This window comes from Melitaea cinxia, chromosome 6, assembly GCF_905220565.1.
Source record: "Melitaea cinxia chromosome 6, ilMelCinx1.1, whole genome shotgun sequence".
NCBI lineage: Eukaryota > Metazoa > Arthropoda > Insecta > Lepidoptera > Nymphalidae > Melitaea > Melitaea cinxia.
The window spans coordinates 8,443,873-8,459,653 of NC_059399.1; the positions used below are offsets into that span (position 1 = coordinate 8,443,873).

General features: G+C 31.7%; 2 protein-coding genes across 2 annotated transcripts in view; one reads left to right on the forward strand and one right to left on the reverse strand.

Annotated features, from left to right (window-relative positions):
- LOC123654317 (tissue inhibitor of metalloproteinase) overlaps positions 1 to 9,316 on the reverse strand; it is a 40,130-nt gene extending 30,814 nt beyond the window's left edge. The window contains exon 1 of the mRNA XM_045590228.1: positions 8,988 to 9,316. The gene's annotated coding sequence lies outside the window, so the exon portion shown is untranslated. The remainder of the gene's footprint in view (positions 1 to 8,987) is intronic.
- The window catches only part of LOC123654550 (synapsin), a 68,140-nt gene that overhangs the window by 42,510 nt on the left and 9,849 nt on the right, over positions 1 to 15,781 (forward strand). The gene's annotated exons all lie outside the window — the stretch shown is intronic.

The window sequence follows — 15,781 nt, forward strand, 5'->3', positions numbered from 1 at the left end:
TGATTATAATCAGTATTATAATCAGTATAGTAGTATTTATAATACGTAAATAAATTGTGTATTTGCGGACTTTGAAAAAGATAAGCTGTGTATTTAAGCGAATTTTCATTCTAAAATATTGAAATTTTATTTCAGTATACCAGTAATGTTTTTGTGCTGTTATTATCGCGTTAATAAAGGTAAACAACAAAGTTGTGTGAAGCATGATTTAATTGCAAACGCAGCTGTGACGCGCTCCTGCGCAGAATCGTTTCACAATGCGTTCAGCTTAAAATATGCATGATTTTGGTCGTGATTCAACTCCTGGTTATACTTTAATCACAAAACTTTTAACAGCACTATTGAGAATTTCCATTGAATTTTTTTTCCTTGTCATTATAACTTTTTCTTAACTTTATTTCAGTTCTTTGATTTGCATAAACAGTGCTTTAGATTTTATTGCGTTAAATTTATTCCACATTTTAAATAAATGATAAAACCAATTAGCTTTATCAAAAATTAGAACTAATGTTTTAATTTTACTACAGGATAAATGTCGGATTCATGTTACATTTGAATTTTTATACGTAGGTACACGAAATAAAAATATAAACGTATGATACTAAATGTAATTTCATGGTTCAGATAAAGAAGTGTTAAGTTACCTTACTCATCGTCACATTCTGTGTTATTTATATTAATAATGCATCTTGCTTTATGTCTAATTGTGCACCTCAGCACCTTCGTCGGTCTAGCAGCTCTCATACTAGCGCAGCACAAGATGGTCTCGAGTGAACTCGAGTTAGGCTTCTCGTATTACCGTTACCGTCGAAGCGGCGCCAGCTACACGCTATGGCGCTAGTTCATGTGTACTCATAATATAAATACTCATATTTTATATCATAAGCGATATTTGATATAACACACCTGAATATTTCTTACGTGTTTGCAGACGGCCAAAGGTTGTACAAGAAGTACTGAACTTTACACAGAAATACATGTGTTTTATATTGAACCTTGTTTATACATGCTTTTTACTATAATTTTTATTTTTAAAGTTTTTACGTATAATAAGCAAATAAAATCTCAATTTAACAAGTAATTTTATATTATATCCCAGTTTTAACAAGCAATAAAGATATAGCAGAAGGATAGGCGCCAGCCGCTGATCTCTCATTAATAAATCGTAGGTTGGCGTGGGTTGCTATTGTCGGTTAAAGATAAATTCCAAAGATGGCCCCGCACGATGAGTAGGTAACAAATAGAAATGTAATTATAAAATTTTATTTAAAAAAAAGGGAGAGAGAATTTTGTTAGTCAGTAACACTATTCAACTAATAAAAATACTGACTTATTTTTCAAAATCCGGTTAAAAAGTGAGAACGTAATGCTTAATGCCATTACAGTTTAGTAGTTTTATTTTATTTTCTCTTATATGTTTTAAATAGAAATTCGCATACAACCACTCTGCGAGTAGTTGCTTAAAACAGCGACGGTTTGCGGGTTCGATTCCGATTCGGGATGGATATTTGTATTTGTACAAAATTTCTTTCCGGTTTGTATGTCTGTCCTTGTGGGTTTCCTCACCTTGCTTCGAAGAGTATGTTAAGCCGTATGTCCCGGTTATTATCATAAATACCTGATAGCAATCGTTATTCATAGTAGGGAGCATATCCGCCAACCCGTAGTAGAGTGGCGTGTGGATTAAGCACCAATCCTTCTATACGGAGAAAGAGGCCTATACCCAACAGGGTGATGGTACAGGCTGAATGTGAATTCGATATATTTTAAAAATCTTTATAAATTGCTTGATAACATTTGATTTACCGCAGGGAAAAATTCGAGTTACAAATGGCTTTTAATGCTAGCATTCTCCACGATAGTTGGAGCGTTTGAAGTAATCAGAGACGCTCGCTGTGCTCAATGCAATGATGCGTTACATGCCGTTTGAATATCTGTTTTTTTTTTAAAATAAAACATAGTTTTTTTTGCATTTCTCATATAAAATTGTAATAAAAATTAAATTATATAAAATACTTAATGTATGTCATAATAAATAGGAGTTATTTTGTAATCTAAAGCAACCAAGATTAAATAACAATGTCTCATAAGTGCGCGCTCCAGTTCCCTTTTAGGAATAGTCGTATTGCTTTGAAATGTAAATGACATTTAAATATACATAGTATCAAAATGCAATCATAATACCATTGTTTATGCCTTTACTGTTATAATGATTAATTAAAATATATTAAGCTATAATATATCTTTCCCCAAGAATATATCGTATTAAAATCCACGAGTGTTATTTAATACTTAATTAGTAGGTATGGTATATTTTGATGCAACAGAAAGTTAGACGTCGGTCTGTTACCTAAGTGTCGATGAATCCATTGTTTTCATTCCAGAAAAGTAATGCGAGTCGTGCGCACTTGCGGCTGAGTCTAGACCAGCGTAATATCAAAGTACACGCATAAATATTGCCTCTATCATATCAAACGTACATGTAATGTTAGCTAATACTTGGTTTCTATAACACATATCAATTTCAACTTCAATAATTTCAATTCAAAGATTGTGATTGATGTTAAAAAAAAAGGGATTTATCAGTGATTTACAATTATTTAAAATGTTCTGCTTATCTTTTAATAAAATTATAGTAAATGCTTCCTTTAGTAGCCGTAAAAAATATTATAGGGATCGATTTAGAAGTGAACTAGGCTCTTGTTGGTATATTTAATTGTGAAAGTCTCGCTTTGAAATCGTCGTATCCAATTTAATTTTTAATCATTTATTTTCAGTTTTTATCTATTATTTTATTAATTTTTATGTATATTTTTATCCTCGTGTTTGTTCATATGAAAGAAGCGGAAAAAAATTAGAGACTTAAAATAAATTTGTATACCATATTATATTTATGGGTAAACTGGTAGAAATCTCTTTAGAGATAAGTTCGTAGACCATTGTACTAATATTTTTGTATGTGTCTTTTAAGTGCAATAAAGAATATGTATTCTACTTATATATTTATTGTTCCCTAAAGTATTAATTTTTATTAAAGACAGAAAACATACTTTTAAATAAAGTTCAATATTGCAGCCGTTTGTCGTTGTTGGTCGTGTGGTCTTATCGAAGTTTTAGAAAGCAACATGAACCTGAATAAACACGCTTTCCAGTCTATAGTTAATTTACTAGAAAAAAAATTCAAGATTGGAACAAATAATCCACAGCTGAATATATAAATGTTTCGGTAATCATAGATTTGAGAAGCAGAAACATAATGTTAAAACTTGTGTTATTTTAAGCTTATTTTTGACTGAAATATACAACATAAATTGAAAAGCAGTAATTAATTTTAAATATCTAAAAATAGCAATACACCTTCGCCAGATATTCTGCAAACAGAACTTTAATGTGTTCTTTAAGTGGACGCTCGATCCTTATCTGTCTTCTGCGTACTTACAATATTTTAAAACACAAGATTACAGTGTTCACGCGGACTCGATATTCTATTCTTTCGATTAAAAAATGTTATGTAAAACTAGAAAATCTTACACAACAGAATATAGTCTGCTGTTTATTTTTATGAGGCCAGTCATAAATTTTGTAATGATTTATATTTAATAAATAATAATTAAAATGTCTACTTAATAATACGTTTCGATATCCGACTCACTCGGTTTTTACACATTTATGACTGTGAGCTCAATTGAAAAACGTCGCCCGCAGCATTGAATTAAGATAACAGTTTTATTAGGCTCTCATTCAATTTGTAAAATGTTTTCCTCTATCTCGACTACTTATGCGCGCTTTCTCCATAGATTTTACATATTTCTCGAAAAGAATGCATGTAATCGATTTGTTTCCATTAAAGCTTATCAAACCTGCTTATGTTGTGTAATGTGTTAAGAAAATATACAATAATAAAGAAGAGTAAACATTTTCAATTTAAGTGCATGAAAACTATTTGGTTTACATTTCATACGTGTTTTTTTTATATATAACTAGCTGTGCCCGCGGCTTCGCCCGCGTTGAAATCAGTGTTTGACGCAAATTATTTTTTTTATTTCAGTCACTTGAAACTTTTTAAGAAACACAATTTTAATTTAATAGTTATTTTTATAAAACCTCTCTATACACCACATTTTTAGTTTATTTTTAGGCTGCAGTATAAATAACCTATCAGGCGAACTTATAGCTGCTGTATATGTTTCATACAAAGTATCAACCCCAATCAAACCCCTTAGCGGTGGAAAATCACAAAATCCGTTCTTAGCGGACGTTTACTAACTATGATCTACCTCCCTGCCAAATTTCATCTTTGTCCAGTGTGACCATCCAGCGGTTTTTGAGTTCTCGTGATGAGTGAGTCAGTGACCTTTCTCTTTTATAAATATTCTTTCTCTTATATATATATATATATATATATATATTTCGTAATAAATTATTTCGTAATTTCGTAATTTTTTTCGTATTATTATTTCGTAATATATATATATATATATATATATATATATATATATATATATATATATATATATATTACGATGCATTATTTGGACACTCCCTCACCATTTATAGAGCATATATTTTAAATTTCAAGTCTTTTACTTCAAAAACATATGACTTTCATACAAACTTCCAACCCCCGTTTTACCCCCTTAGGGGTCGAGTTTTGTAAAATCCGTTCTTAGCGGATGCCTACGTCTTATAAGGAGCCTACCTGCCAAATTTCAAGTTTGTAGGTGTTACAGTTTCGGAGATTTCTCGATGAGTGAGTCAACCCAACATCACCCGTTTTAACCCTAAAAGGGAGTTGATTTCTAAAGAAACATTATTTGGACACCTTCTCATTATCTATAAGACATACATTTTAAATTTCAAGTCTCTTACTTCAAAAACATGGGACTTTCACACAAACTTTCAACCACCGTTTTACCTCCTTAGGGGTCGAGTTTCGTAAAATCCGTTCTCAGCGAATGTTTTCGCTCTAGAAGGAACCTACTTGCCAAATTTCAAGTTTGTAGCTGTTACAGTCAACCTACCATCACTCGTTTTAACCCCAAAAGGGAGTTGATTTCAACAGATACATTATTTGAACACCTTCTCATTATCTATAGAGCATACATTTTAAGTTTCAAGTCTCTTACTTCAAAAACATAGGACTTTCATACAAACTTCCAACCCCCGTTTTATCCCCTTAGGGGTCGAATTTCGTAAAATCCGTTCTTAGCGAATGTCTACGACCTATAAGGAACCTATCTGCCAAATTTCAAGTTTGTAGATGTTATACTTTCGAAGATTTCGTGATGAGTGAGTGACCTTTCGCTTTTATATATATATATAGACAAAAACATAGGACTTTCATACAAACTTCCAACTCCCGTTTTATCCCCTTAGGAGTCGAGTTTCGTAAAATCCGTTCTCAGCTGATGTCTACGCCCTAAAAGGAACCTACTTGCGAAACTTCAAGTTTGTAGCTGTTACAGTTTCGGAGATTTCGTAATGAGTGAGTCAACCTACCATCACCCATTTTAACCCCAAAAGGGAGTTAATTTCTACAGATACATTATTTGAACACCTTCTCACTATCTATAGAGCATACATTTTAAGTTTCAAGTCTCTCTTATATATATATTACGATGCATTATTTGGACACTCCCTCACCATTTATAGAGCATATATTTTAAATTTCAAGTCTTTTACTTCAAAAACATAGGACTTTCATACAAACTTCCAACCCCCGTTTTACCCCCTTAGGGGTCGAGTTTTGTAAAATCCGTTCTTAGCGGATGCCTACGTCTTATAAGGAGCCTACCTGCCAAATTTCAAGTTTGTAGGTGTTATAGTTTCGGAGATTTCGTGATGAGTGAGTGACCTTTCGCTTTTATATATATTATAGATTTATCAAGAATCTTATAAATATTTGATAATTTTAAATAGTACAAAATTCTAGTGAGAATATAAAAATAATACCTAAAACTTAAATAATTTAATTAGTATCTTAAAACTCAAATTATTTTTATAAAAGTGAATATTAAAAAAATAATAAAACTCAAATAGGTAATTTTTTAATATTTAATCAGTATCTTGCATCTCACGTTGTCGTTATCTATATAAACAGACAAATCACCGTGTAATCTATTACGTCGTGACATTAAAATTTCGGCGCGATAAGAGGAAATTTGTTTACTTTGAATACTATTTGAAAAATAGTTTCCGTGTCTACGCTCTTAACTCGTACATGAACTTGGCCTCTGGGAATTGTCGAGATTGGGTCAAGAAGATATTATGGACGATTGCTCCACGTTCTATGTTCTATATTCATTGAAACAATTAATATTATAGCGTAATAAATCTAACTTGTGTACTCAACTTGCTTGCTTTAATAAGGATGTGAATTGAAGGAATTAAGGTTTATTTTGTATAGATTGTTTTAATGCAGTATCTACACAACAATTTGAATACAGTGGTAATATTATATAAAAATATTTACGTGCTCGTATAAATTCCTTTTCACAGAATGTATAGTGGACATTTATTGGTCCCGAATTACTCATACCATATTCAAAACATCTTACTACTTAGAGAAAAAGGGTTGCTCTTTCTTAATTTTTTTGTACGTATAATTTGATGTATAAGTCGCATTTGCCACACGTTTTTTTTAGAGAGGACTTTCTAATAGCAGGATTATTAAAATAAAATATTAACATATACCTTATATACATTACAGTAGGAAAGGGATGTGAAACAGTATCGATGTCATCGTAATTCATAGTTACGTCGGAGAGGAGTGCGGGCCTAGTTCACGATTAACTTCTTCCGTGTACAGGGTCAAAATCAGGGGTCACGGCGATCGGTGGGTCCGAGGAATATTCGAAATACCGTTAATATATATGCTACGACTTTCACTATCCGGGAATAAATTGAATACTGAGCCTATCAAAGTTAATTTTACATTAGATTTCTTGTCATATGTAGAATAAATTTTTCTCCTATTTTGATTCTCTTCAGGTTTATAAATAATTTTTGCTATAACTTTATTAAATATGTTCGAAATAATACAAAAAATCAGGGTCATTACAAAAATATGAATTTCAACTACAGTTTTTGTATTTCTACGTTTTTACGTGCTTGGTCATATTTTTTCCACGTGACATAACATTGTGAAGTCTTCACACACAGTAATTTTCATAAGCGTTGTGGGAAGGTTTTGGTACTAAACATTTTAATTATTTAGTAGAATGAACATACCACAATTTATTTACCTATGATAGATTTTTATAAAAATACAAATTTAAATACACTTAACAAACATATATAAAAGTGATAGAAAGACTTATATATTTGTTGTAATTTTATTTAATTAAAGATAATAAACAAATGAAGAGATTTAATACCGGATATTTCAAATGTATACTTTTAATCGAAGCACCTCACTATAAATATAGGGTTCTGTTAAAATGGGTCTCATGAATTTTTACATTAAACATATTTTACGAAGTACAGTAATTGGCACTATTACGGTAAAAAACTGGTATTAAACGTAAAATATATCGAATAAATTTTGACTCTACATTGTATGAGATAAAATACTTTCGCAGGAACTTAAAAACGATATGTTTCTTTATTGCTTGTACCGCTTTATAAAGGCATAAAAGGTAAAAGTATAAATTTATAAAGGCTTTTAGGCTTAATAAAAATAGAGCAACTAGACGAAGAGACCGTGGCTTGTCGGAGCTTTGTGTAGGGCCACTTTTATAATTTGTAACGCCTGTCTGACTATCTTTTCGTTGTTAAGTTGACAACCGCTTCATGTATTTTATAAAAAAGCAGTGTTATAATTGTATAAAATGCTTATCCTAAGAACATATTGCCCGATTTTTTCTTCCTATAAATAAACAAAAATAAAATTTTTAACGTCTCGTATACATTTTTAATAATTATTCATTTCTTTCAACGTTTAGAAAAGCTTTACGTATTTTTTCTTTACAAATTACTTTTAGATATTCTTATGAGCAAAATTGAAAAATTAAAACTTTTTGATTTTTCTTAAATTCGGATTTTTTAGAGATAAAATTATTAATAAACTATAACGAATTTTTAATACTAAGGTTTAATAAAAAATATACACTAATAGTTTTTTTTTTTCTAATAATGAAAAGATAAATTTTAAGTTTAATTTTTACGCGAAAACTTAGTTTTTAATGAAACTTTTTCAAATTTATATATTTGTTTATATCTGCAGTCATAAATATATAGTACCTATATCCCCGAAAACTACACGAGAAGATTCCACTCAACAAGTCGACAACAATATCATTATGCAATAAAGTCGTTTTATTAATCAATAGAGCACAGTGGGTACTGCAGTGTGTTAACGACACTCTTCCTTCACCTCTATTGCCTCTGGTCTTTGCACTTTTGCCGATTTGATACTATTTTACTCATAATTGATTTACTCAAAAGTTCTTATTGATAAATATATTTTTTAAATCAAACAGTTTCATATTATAAAAGATTTTTGTACATTCATATGTAAAAGTAGCTAACAAGTACGATTTTGTTGACTTATTATTTAAAATGGAAGTTTCATTTTGAAAATTTGTATTAAAATTATTTTTATAACTGAACACATAAATACAATTTTTACGTCAGTGTCCCAATAATTATTGTTATTGGCAGGTCTAACCTACTTAACGCTAGAGCTATTCTAAACCTGGACGCAGTAAACCCGCAGTTATCGTATGGGGACGCTAACTAAACGCTAACGATGTTTACAAAATGTGTCACGTTTGTTATACAAGCAATACATAGTCGTTATTAAGTACTCAGCAAAATGTTTTGAAGACACTAACTCAAACGTCCGTCGGGAAATTACCTAATATTAAACTATGAACACCGGCCCAACATTTAGTACTATTGAGAATTCTGAGTAACTTTAATTCGCAAATATGATCATGGGAATAACAAATACAAAATAAACAAGACATAATAAGTAAACATTGCACCTGCACTCGGCGGTATTTTAGTTTCACTTTCAGTCTTTAGAACTGTGACTATCCAAATCTTTAGGATACACACTGTAACTCACAATCAAAGGTCCAGTTTATATCGAACTATTGTAAACTAGATAATAAAATGTTTATCGTATAAGCTCCCGCGCAATACCGGCTTCGCATTGACAACGACACGCGCTCTGCGTTGCGGGCAATCAGTGACTGAACGTTTCGTTGAGCCGGACCAGTTATTATGCGCCCACTGTTGCCATCAATAACTTCAGTAACACGTGGGACTCAGTGCGCTGAGGGACTCGCCGTGATATCACACACGCAGGATACATCGCTTATCGGTGCATCGCGGTAAAAGCAGATGAATCATCATAATTAGATTTCGCGCATGACATCAACGGATTGCATTCCATGTAAACTAGAGATTCTACCCGGGTCGGCACTTCGAAGTACCTACATGCTTGTAATCTAAGCCGCTCGCGGTCTACACCGGTCTCGATAGCTATCAGTATAAAACAATTTGCAACGACCGTTACTTGGAATACCGCTGAAGTACGTGGATGCGAACTGGCAGAAAAGGATTTTTTATTATAGCGACTTAAAAATCGTCGACGTTTAAATCGTCCTTACAGCATGATATCAACATGAAATATTGAAGTTACTGATGAAGTCCCTTAAAGATATAATAGGAATACATAAAACATTAATATTAATTTCTTATCTTGAAGATTTTACACTTAACATATTTTAACCGCAATATCACTTATACTTTTAAATTGAACAGCTTTATTACTATTTATTTGGCATTAAAATTTCAATATTACATTTCGTGTACTAAATAAAACATATTTTTATGTACAATTTCAAATTAAAAGGCTATGTGCGATTTTGATTGGCATATGAAAGGTCGGTTTAATTTTAAAATATCATATTTAACGTTAAATGTTAAATAAGACAAATTTGTAGAGACGAAAATCGAGTTAACCAACTTCGCAATACGTTTCGTTTAAATTTCATTTCTATTTTATTGCTGTTCTTTGTCTTTGAAGTGACCGCAGTACTATATAATTATTCTTTGAGAATTTTAAATATCCATCTATTACGGAATAGAGGTACCGACAGCAGAGTTATAGTAAGAAGGAACCGTTTACATCCGTCAGTACTCTGAAAACGTTAATTAGAACTCTGCCTCGGGGTACCACACGCGTATATTAAATTAAAAAGGCCTTCTTAATATAAATTTTTAAGTTGTTGTAACTAATTGGTGGCTTAGTGGTAAATTTGCAATGTTAATATACCACTAAGTAACAATAATTAATTTAATACAGTACGGTGTAAACATTACCAATTAATTTTCTTGTACATAGCACGTGTGTTTATAGATGCTTCTTGTCCTTATCAATGTGGGTCGACTGCGCTGGTGCAATGTTTTCTTTTAAAGTCAAACACTTCAAAGAATTAGCTCCATAATGACATTTAATTTCCTCACTTTTGTCCTTTAAAAAAACTACTAGATACTAAGTTTATTTTAGTTGTTTCAAATACTTTTATAAATTCGCTATGAAAACATTAGTATCATTGCATAAGCGGATAACTCGAAATTTGTGTTATCATTTATATAATACCTAATGTTGTACCTTCCATTTTTTCGTGTGAAAAAGAATATTTAATGAGAACGTATTTAAAATAAGACTCAAAACGAGTGCTCATAAAAAACGCATCGGGAAAATGTATAACAGATTTGGAAAGTATAAAATAATACAATGAAAACGTTAAGTAGATTATAAAACAATTAATTTGTATTGTACAAGTGATTATGATGGACGTCTAACTGATAAATACTAACTACCCAAATTTGAGATTTTTCGAACCTCTAAAAATTCATATCTCTAAAAATATTAATCTTATCGTGAAAGGTTATAGGACCTTTTTTATTTGTATTTTAATAAATTATATAAAAAAATTGTCTGGTTGAAAAATAACAATCCCTCGTAATTGTTTAACAATTTCGGTTTAAACAATATGGCACGGGATTGCATCATGGCAACATGCATTTATATCATCAATAGTCAGGCAATTTGAATAGGATTGCATAAAAAAATGGAGGTGGAATAGTTTTCGGAACTCATGCACCGATTTCTCCTGGACTACCTATATAGCAAACATACTTTTGATGCTTTGTACAAAATTACATAAAATTAATTTTTATAATATTATTTACCGAACATATTTTTGGTACTATTATAAAATAAAAACAAAAACTATTATAAAAATCTCAAGTCAGTGTTAAAACATAATTTTACTATCAACGAAAAAATAAATAAATAAATATAATAAATCTGTATTGATGATAAGCTAAAATCTTATAGATTTGACACCAAAAAAAAAGGATTAAATCCTAGGGTTGACTCGTAGTTTAGTAATAGGAGAGAACTCGTTATTAGGACACATTCACTATCAAACCATAGCATCTAAACCATGTAGAGTAAATCCGCGTTTTTCATAGTTACCTCACAATAACCTCACACATTACCAATTTTTAACCGACTTCAAAAAAAGGAGGAGGTTACTCAATTCGACCGTATATATATATATATATTTTTTTATGTATGTTCGGAGATAACTTCTTCGTTTATGAACCGATTTGGATAATTCTTTTTTTGTTGGAAAGGAGATATTCATAGTTTGGTACCATGATAAGGAAACCAGGATCTGATGATGGGATCCCAGAGAAATCGAGAGAAACGGGACTGAAAGGGTGACTAGTAAATTTAATCATGTTTTCATTAAGTACTATAAAGCACTACTATTTAATAAAGGTCTGGAGTCGATCTGATGATGGAGAAGAAAGATAGTCGAGGGAACTCTTCAACAATTTATAGCAATTACCTGCTATTTGAACTTAATTCGTTTCTATTGATGAGAACTTTGCACCTATATGAGTTACAAGTGCCATTAAAGACTGATGATGGAGACGAAAGATAGTCGAGGGAACTCTTTAACGATTTATAGCAATTACCTGCTGTTTGAACTTAATTTGTTTCTAGTGATGAGAACTTTGCATATATATGAGTTATAAGTGCCATTTCAGTCTGACGATGGAGACGAAAGATAGTCGAGGGTACTCTTCAATGACTTATAACAATTACCTGCTGTTTGAACTTAATTCGTTTCTATTGATGAGAACTTTGCACCTGTATGAGTTATAAGTGCCATTACAGTCTGATGATGGAGACAAAAGTTAGTCGAGGGAACTCTTTAACGATTTATAGCAATTACCTGCTGTTTGAACTTAATTCGTTTCTATTGATGAGAACTTTGCATATATATGAGTTATAAGTGCCATTTCAGTCTGATGATGGAGACGAAAGCTAGTCGAGGGTACTCTTCAACGACTTATAGCAATTACCTGCTGTTTGAACTTAATTCGTTTCTATTGATGAGAACTTTGCATATATATGAGTTATAAGTGCCATTTCAGTCTGATGATGGAGAGGAAAGATAGTCGAGGGAACTTTTCAACGATTTATAGCAATTACCTGCTGTGTGATCATCTGTGTCGCAAGACCAGGTTTGATGATGGAGCCCATAAACACTCGAGGGAATTTCTCAACAATTTACAGCAGTTACCTTTTGCTGTTTGACGACCGCTTTGATATAATAGTCCATGTGCCGTGTCGGCGGCGCCTAAACACCGACGGTCGCGGGTTCTATTCCCGCTCGGAGTGGATATTTATGTTTACACAAATATTTATTTTCGGTCTAGTTGTTAATCCTTGTGGTTCTCCCAACCTAGCCTCGGAGAACACGCTAGGCTGTCAGTCCCGGTTGTTATTACGTACACCCAATAGCGAATTTTACTCATAGTATGTCGACGCGTTAGCGCAGCGGTCACAGCACCGGCTGTTGCGCTGGCGTTAGTGGGTTCAATCCCCGCGCACGACAGACATTTGTATTGGCCATATAGATGTTTGTCATGATCTGGGTGTTTGTGCTTGTGTATTGTGTATGTTTCCGAACCCCCGACATAAGAGAAAAAGCATCCTTGTTAGGTCTACCCATCACTAAAAATTGTAAAATAAAATAATTTTTAACAAAAAAAAAAACCGACTTCAAAAAGGAAACTAAAAAGTGAAAAATAAATTTACTTAGTACAAAGTAATTCGTATTTTGATTTAGTTAATCAGAAATGATTAAATAAATATTTTATAATTTTGAAGTTGGTGCCAAGTAAATACTACAACAACCTGGCTACAATAACAAATACAAACAACACACACACACACACACAACAAACAAATACAAAAAATATTATTAGATATGTCATAACAATAACAGAATAATAACAGTATTCAACCTAATAGTCAATGAAACAAATTATGAAAGAAAACTGAATACAACTTACGAGTAGATACTAGAGTAGTTATTGTTTTACTTGGCACCGACTTCAAAATTATAAAATATTTATTTAATCATTTCTGATTAACTAAATCAAAATACGAATTACTTTGTACTGAGTAAATTTATTTTTCACTTTTTAGTTTCCTTTTTGAAGTCGGTTTTTTTTTGTTAAAAATTATTTTTTAATACTCGCGTTTGGAGCATGGTCAACTTAAAAATTGTTCCGCTTAGAATATTTAGATAAATAAGAAACTTACCTGTAACTTGTATGACGAACTTATAGCTTTACTATCAAGTTAGTTACTTATTTCTTAATTTAAAGGAATCGATTATGAGGTTCGGTCACCAACCCGCCTGCCCAGCGTGGTGACTATGGGCAAAACACATGAGTTCACGCCATTTTTGGCGCGACCTCGTGGAGTCCTATGTCCAGCAGTGGACTACGATAGGCTGAAATGTGTGTATGTGTGTGTGTGTGTGTGTGTGTGTGTGTGTGTGTGTGTGTGTGTGTGTGTGTGTGATTATGAGGTTACTCTGGGAATACGGCCATTGCCGTGGGTATTTCCAATCGCCGACTCTACAGAATCCTAAATGTTATCCACTTTTATTTTAATAATATTTCAGCATTTATTTTACCTCTGAGAGACAAAAATTAAAACACCATGTACATACCTTTTTTTTATTTATAAAAAAACATTTTTCTACATTGTGAATAAAAAATAATTTGACCATTATTACCTATTAATTACATTATATTTGTATATATACTATGTTAAATCTCGTGACATATTTATTAAAACGAAACATTTAGAACTAACTTTTAAGCTCTTAGCTATTTAATTACTTGGTGTATGTTGAGTTTTTTCTTAATATAATTGCTTAATAAACATGTTACGTTGCATGATTATTTTTTGTATTTCTTTTTTACATGCCACATTCATATAATTTATGCAATTATTTCAATGACACGTCTTATAACTTCTTTCAAAAATAAACTTAATTAATTATCTATTAAATACAGGACAGTAGTGCCTTCATAAATATTATTATACCGTCACGATAATTTCCCTGCAATATTTAGACTTATGTAACAAGGCAACATACTCCAATAATTGCATATTGGGAGAATTCGTGAAAGAAGTTGTAAAATATATCAATGTACAATCCTACACGACTCGTACGACTTTCAGTCGTAGTCGGGATGTTACCTGTATGCAACTTTTGAGTTTTATAGCCTGTGTTATCACCTAAAGTAAAATGACAAACTAACACATATTAATATTGTTTCTATCTTTCCATTACATTTTTAAACTAGGATAAAGTATAGACTTCGTTAACGTTAGGTATATAAAATTTCAAATTATTAAAAAAAATTATGTGTTTTGTATCTCAATTTACGTTAAAAGAAATAACATGGACCATTAGTTGTATTATTTACTAATATATATAATATATACATATAATATGATAATTTCATCGAAAGCGATTAAGTGCTCATTCTCCGAGAGTGAAATCAACAGCTTTAAAATTAATTTAACTTAATACTTTGGACGCTGCAGTATAAAACACAACTTTAATAAGTAAAGGCTGTTTTGGATTTCTTTTAAAACACATTCATTTTATGTTTAAATTAAGACTGCAGATTAAGTACACTCGTACTTTAGTATTGGCGCCTAATGTATTGGATTATTATTATCACATCATGCACGGATTGGATACGTATGCGTAAAGGTGTTAATTTTGTCGATGAATATACCACTCGCCTTGGTTAAGGTCAATAGCAGTGGTAATGAGTTCACATTCTTATTATACTGGCAAACTTACTCATTTAACTTGTGTGATTAGATAACGCCTACATAACTATTAGGTATAGTGTGAATTTATCAAGTGTCAATTTATAATTGTACGCTCTTATTATATCTTGCCACTCGTATGGCGGAAAGATAACATCAAAGGCAGTCATTATAGTGATAAATGACAATTGTCTTGTCCTTTGAACACAATGTATGCCATCGAGACTTGTGCAATACTATTCTTCGCCTGCTTATAGTCATTAAGAATTATTGTCAGCGAAGGTATTGATATTTGAATTGAATGCTTCCATAGACGCCGCAAAGTTATCATAGAGATTGATCAGTAGATAAATATTCTTGTTATGGTGCAAATTATTACCGGTCAGCACCATGGCGCCAATCAGTTAAATTGCCTTTCTGTAAAATTCACGTAGAGAATACCGTCTGACTTCATTACAGAAATATGTGGTTAAGTGTTTTAAAAAAGTTACTCATCAATCTTTGCATGCAATGTACCTACATTCGAATACGTTTCAAGAGCGATGCGTCTGACACGTAACAATGCGTAAACACGAACTACGAACGCAAATTATATTACGA